Source organism: Nycticebus coucang, chromosome 6, assembly GCF_027406575.1.
Source record: "Nycticebus coucang isolate mNycCou1 chromosome 6, mNycCou1.pri, whole genome shotgun sequence".
NCBI lineage: Eukaryota > Metazoa > Chordata > Mammalia > Primates > Lorisidae > Nycticebus > Nycticebus coucang.
The window spans coordinates 13,732,691-13,738,690 of NC_069785.1; positions in this window are offsets into that span (position 1 = coordinate 13,732,691).

The window sequence follows — 6,000 nt, forward strand, 5'->3', positions numbered from 1 at the left end:
AGAATAAATAGCATCTACCTATTACGTAACTTAAAATTCTTGAAGATGATATGAAGGAAAATAGTAGTCAAGAAATGTGATAAGAATGTTAGTTTTTGGTCTCTCATAGTGATGGAAAGTGGCTGACCATCATGTTGATCTTTATGTATAATTTATTTATATTTTTTAAATGTTCTCCCTGCATCCCTGAGCATGACAATAGTGCTTTCAAGGAAGGCTCAGTGTTTTCCCTTGATGTTCTGTCTGAAACGTCTACTGAGTACTAGAAATCTAACATGGGAAGTTAATCACATAGGATAATGTAAATATTAAATATATATTTACTCATCCATTTTATGGACAAATAAAGCAAAGCTTCATGTGTGAGCGCCTGTGTGTTCCTCCACAGTTACAATGACATGAAGTTGACCAATGAAAATTACATCTATCCAAGGTGTTCAGGGTAATGATACCTTGTGTATGCGTATATAAAATAGTCACAATTGATGTTTACTTGGTCTGCTATGCTTCTCACAGTCAGCTTACAATTTTGGTGCACAATTTAGGGGTGTTTTGCTTCTCTCCCCTAAGAAAAACATTTAATCCATGTGTACTCTGCCCTTTTCTTCATAGCATTATCCCCATAAACTTGGACTAACACGGTGCTAATTTCACTTCGACTCTAGAGTCGCATGGACGCAGCTGTGAGACACGGATCAGCCAAGGCTGGGAAATTTCGCCAAGTTGTTGGTACAGTGTTGCCAACATACGTGCAGGTAGAAAGTTCACAAACTTAATTGTCAAGTGTTTGGCTCTTGGTTGTTATTTTTATTCAAACAACCTTTAGGACAAGTATAGATTTATTCATAGTTTAAAACTATCCCTTTAGTCAGAAAGGTTTCCAAACCAACCACAGTATTATTTTATTAATATATCTGACAGAATGATACTTTTCATGCTTTCATTAAAACCCAATAGTGTTAAAATTTTCTTGAGGCCTTTAAAATCATTGCTTTTTAGTTGTTTAAGATTAGATTACCTTGCATTTAAATCACCAAGTAAATACTTAAAAAAAATTCATATTTAGGTCTCTAATATCCACTTTTGGATAAACCAGCCATAAGAATAAGTTTGAAAAAGTATCTGTTTCTGAATGATGGCCCCAAATACTACTTTATGATGAATAGAGCTTTAATAATTAGAGAAACACTGGCTTCCACTAAAGTCAATTATTCTAAGCAAATGTCTGTATCTTTATTATGATTTATAATGCTAAGTATGGGTCTTATCTTTTGTGTATAGGACAAACATTAGCTGACACTCATCCTAAAGGAAATCCTCTCATTGATAAACTTTTTATATTTGACAATAACATAGACATTTAAATTATAGGCTCTGCTATCAAGTTGCTTGAGTTTCAAATTCTAGAAGAGGTTATTTAAACCCTCTCTTCCTTAGTTATCTTCTTCTGTAATGTACAGTGATAATACTAACAAGAGATCATTATACGTATTAAATAAATTGTCACATGCAAAGGGCCTAGATTGGTTTTTGATATATAGCAAATGTTCAATTAACATTAACTATTACTTTTGTTTAAAAACATAACTTATGAAATCACTTGAACACAAATATTTCCAAGTTAAAGTTAACAGTTATTGATGGTATGAAAGTATCTATGTTTTATTTTCAAGGCATTATAATTATTGATGTAAATTCCTTAACTTTTTTTTTTTTAACTCAAAGTGCTTTCATCAATAAAGGGCTTTCCTCCTTCTCTATTTTATAGGTTAGGAAATTGATCATAAATGGATAAGCCTATGTAATGGCTTTCCAGAAATGACGGTTTTTCTTAGAGGCAGAATTGCATTAAGGATGGAGCACATCTGGAATCAGATCTTACACACTACCATTTGAAAGTTACAAACTATTGAGAAAATAAAAAGTCATAGGAATAAAGAAAAAAAAAGTCACATGCATTATTCATTCCTGAACATGAAAAGAGTAAAACGAGACTTCAGAAAGTAAGACAAGATGTACAGAAAACTTCTTTCCCGAGGAAAAAGTAAATTAAGCAAGTTTTTCCCCATAAGCCATTAAATCTACCCTGAAAATAGAAAAAGGAAAAACACACACACAGGTATTTGAAGGGAAGAGTAATTAGCCCAAAGCCACAAAAAAATAAAGCACTTTGTGTTTATTTTCAAAGCAATCAAATCAGGTTCTGAAATAGCTTTTTCATTTTTCTCCTTGTTAGTGAAAACAAACATTGCCCAAATCCCCGCGTGAGGGGAGTGCTGAGAGAATAACTTCGCCAAACAATTTGCGTGTGCCCACAAACCAAAAGCATTTCATACGGGGAATGTATCTTGAAGTACATCAACTTTTGCTTATTAATATACTTTGTAAGACTCTGCAGTTAAAGAATTCTTTAAACTGCTTTCAGATTAGTAAAAGGTGATTAAAAAAATAAGAATTATCATGTTTATTACTGATAGATTTTTTAAATCACATGAGTATGCAAATATTTATGACTGGATTTGATTTTAACTTTCGCTGAATATGAAATCATAAGCAATTATTTTAAAATATTTTATATGTTTTACATATATGAACACATGCTATGAATCCATCTACATCTTTCACTGTATATAAAAAGTAAAAAATAACAGTTTACATATGTCTAAAATATGACTGTACCCAGAAAACATTTAAAAATTTTCCACCTTGTACTTTAAATCCAAACTTGAGACGAAAGCAGTTTTTAATACAATGTTAAATTAAAATAAATGTGTGCACTTATTTATGTACACGTATTTATTTTAACATTGTAGTAAAAACTGTGAACTTTTGTGAAACTTGTGTGAAGCTTTAAGATCAAAAAGTAAACATAACATAGTAAAGTGATTATTTCACAGCATTGTTATTACAGTTGAACTTTAAATCAGTTATTATTGATCTAGTTTTTTTTTGTTTTTGTTTTTTTTTTTTTTTGGAGACAGTCTCACCATGTCACCCTCCATAGAGTGCCTTGGCATCACAACTCACAGTAACCTCAAACTCTTGGAGTTAAGTGATTCTCTTGCCTCAGCCTCCCAAGTACCTGGGACTACAGGCACCTGCCACAACGTCCAGCTATTTTTTTCTTATTGCAGTTGTCATTGCTGTTTAGCTGGCCGGGTTCGAACTGCCCACTCTCAGTGCATGTGGCTGGCACCGTGACCACCGTGCTACAGGCGCCAAGCCAGATCTAGTCGTTTAAATTGTGCCATTTTTATCTTTCATATTTTAACACTTTGGGTATTTCTTTTACTACATATTTTTGAGTCATTTCTTAGTGATTACCTTGGTAATGATATTATCTCAACTAAAAAACAATCTACATCACATAAACCGAATTAATTTCAACAGTGTGTAAAACAATGTGTTGTAATGTCTTCTCTTTTATACAATTTTTACACAAACTACGTTTGATACATTATGAACCTACTAAAAGGTTTGTAAAACATTTCTTTATGCAATTGTGTGTTAAACCAGATAGAAGAAAAGAGTAGCAAACAAAAACTGCATTTTATTTAAGAACAACAGGAAAGCTTGAAAGCAGGAAGTGGGTTCCTCTCCCAAGGGAGGAGAGAGAAATGGAGACCAAAGGCAGTGTAAAGAGATAAATATCTTTTTTCTCTCTATTTGAAATTGTCTGTGAGTCTTTCATTGGTTTTTCTGTGCCCCCAGGGACGTTCATCCTTATCCATGGGTCAATGATTACCTAGGTTACCTCATAGCTATATATTTTCCCCTTTTTTGTCAAGAACTGCTGAGTGCTGGCTCAGCGTCCCCAGAATGTCTCTATTGGCCCCCAGACTTCCTCACTCAGCAGACGGGGATTTCTCCCACCTCCCTTGAAGCCTCTTTCTTTGTTCTCAATGTTCAAACATACTGACAAGCATTGCTGGTCACCTATCTATAAGAAAACCATTTATTTTTGAACTTGGAATATTACAGCTATTACATATGCACAGAAGTTAGTGCTTTCAGCAGAGAGTAAGTACATAAAAATGGAACACTTTCACTTTTAACCTGCGCCCAAGTATGTAACATCTTCCCAAGCAGTTTCATTTTTAGCTTTTCCATGTCCTGTTGAAACTTACATGTCATATGTTTATGGTTAAAACTTTTACTAAGGCATGTATAAAGGAACAGGTATGGGAAACATTTGTTTTCTTTAAATAAATAAGTCAGCACATAAGTCAGAAAATTGAATTTGAAGTTTACTAGTGACTGTAATTTATCTCTATCATGGGTTCTAAGGCAGAAAACATGGATATATTCATGGGTATGTAAGAAACTCTACTTACAGCAGTATTGATAAATGTAATAGATTGTGTAATTTAAGTTATAACTTATGAAGAATTAAAAACTGTGCAGTTGGTATTGTTACCAGACTCTCTCTGGTCTCGGATGTTTGAGGAATGGGTTCACTGACCACCATGAGGCAGTGACAGGACAGATTTCATCAGAGATAAGAGAGGGGGTGTCCCCAGGGGCCAGCCTATTTTGGCTGTCTAGGGTTTTATATACAGCTTTTTATATACGCTGTGGGTTGGGGAGTTATGAGAGATGGAGGGTATGTCTAAAATAGCTCCCAGCCATGTGGCACCAGGGCCTTGTGGGCAGAATTTAATTTTAAAAGTGCCCTGGTGTAGGAAAGCAGTCCTGTGTGGGGCATTCCACCCCTCCCTGGGAGTGGCAGCTTAGATGGAACATGTGATCAAGCTGGTTTATGAGACTGTTTGGGTTCATGAAATGGGGTCCGAGTTCAGCCCTAGGTGAACATAGTGTGTCAGAGCTTGAGTGTCTATTTTCATAAAATTTCACAATTCTTGTTATAACTCTTCCTATTCATAGAGTACTATTTACAATCTCCAAAAAATGGACACATTCATTCAGCTTAAGAAATGATTTTCTTTTCACATAGTTCAAATTAGAATGTGAGCACACATATGCAAAGCCATTCACCTTCTTGTACATATTTATATAGAAAACGGCACTTACAGAACTCAAATACAGCTTTAGGAAACAATCTGTAAGTACGCATTTTTATAAAAATCTCATGTTAAGAATGTATAGAACATGCAGCTATTATCAGGTATATTTTGGGATATAGTGCATGAACAGCTTGTCTTATAGAATCCTACATTCTCATGCGACTTTCTCCCTTTGTCTCAGCCGAGAAGCGAATGATTTTAAACTATGAAACATTTAGTTCATAATCCTGCTTCAGGTTATACAATAACGCACCTGGATTGAACCCATGTTAAGAATCGAAGGGAGAGGAATAAAATCTGGAGCAAATGTGATGTTCAGAAGGACAAACTGGAGCAGGAAATTGCATAATGACACACAGCTCTTCATAACAACGATGTGTTCCTGGAACTGGAAGAGCAGTAATTTGGGGGCAATAACTATGCACCATGTATTCAAGATAAAGGAATTTATTCTCAAATTTAAATGGGAGAGTTGACATAATGACTAAGATTCTAGAGGAATTTAAGCAACCATTGAACTGAATAACCCATGGGTTCGCACTCACTTCTTAGCCACACACTTTCGCATAATACAAATACATTCAGAACTTATTGTTTGGCAGCTGTTTAAGCAGAAGTTGCAACTTCAGGGAGGGATAGAGACAAGCTCTAGAGCTTTCTGGCAGCTTCACATTCTTAATCAGTACCATTTCTTTGTTTTCTTCTTTGCAGATTTCATGCCTCCCTCATACTTCTACTACCTGAAGTGAATTTCTGTGTTTGATGACCATGTAAAGGTGCTCACATGGTCTGTGATAGGAGTGCTCTCAGCTACACGAGTTGGCAGAATGGAATCTTCCTTTCATAAATTCTGGGGTTGATTTCATTTTTACTTTTGGTGCTCAAAAACTTAATGACATTAGATTTTAATAACTAAAACAGGAACTTGATTATCTAAAAGACATTATTCTAAATATATCCTGTTAACAACAATCTT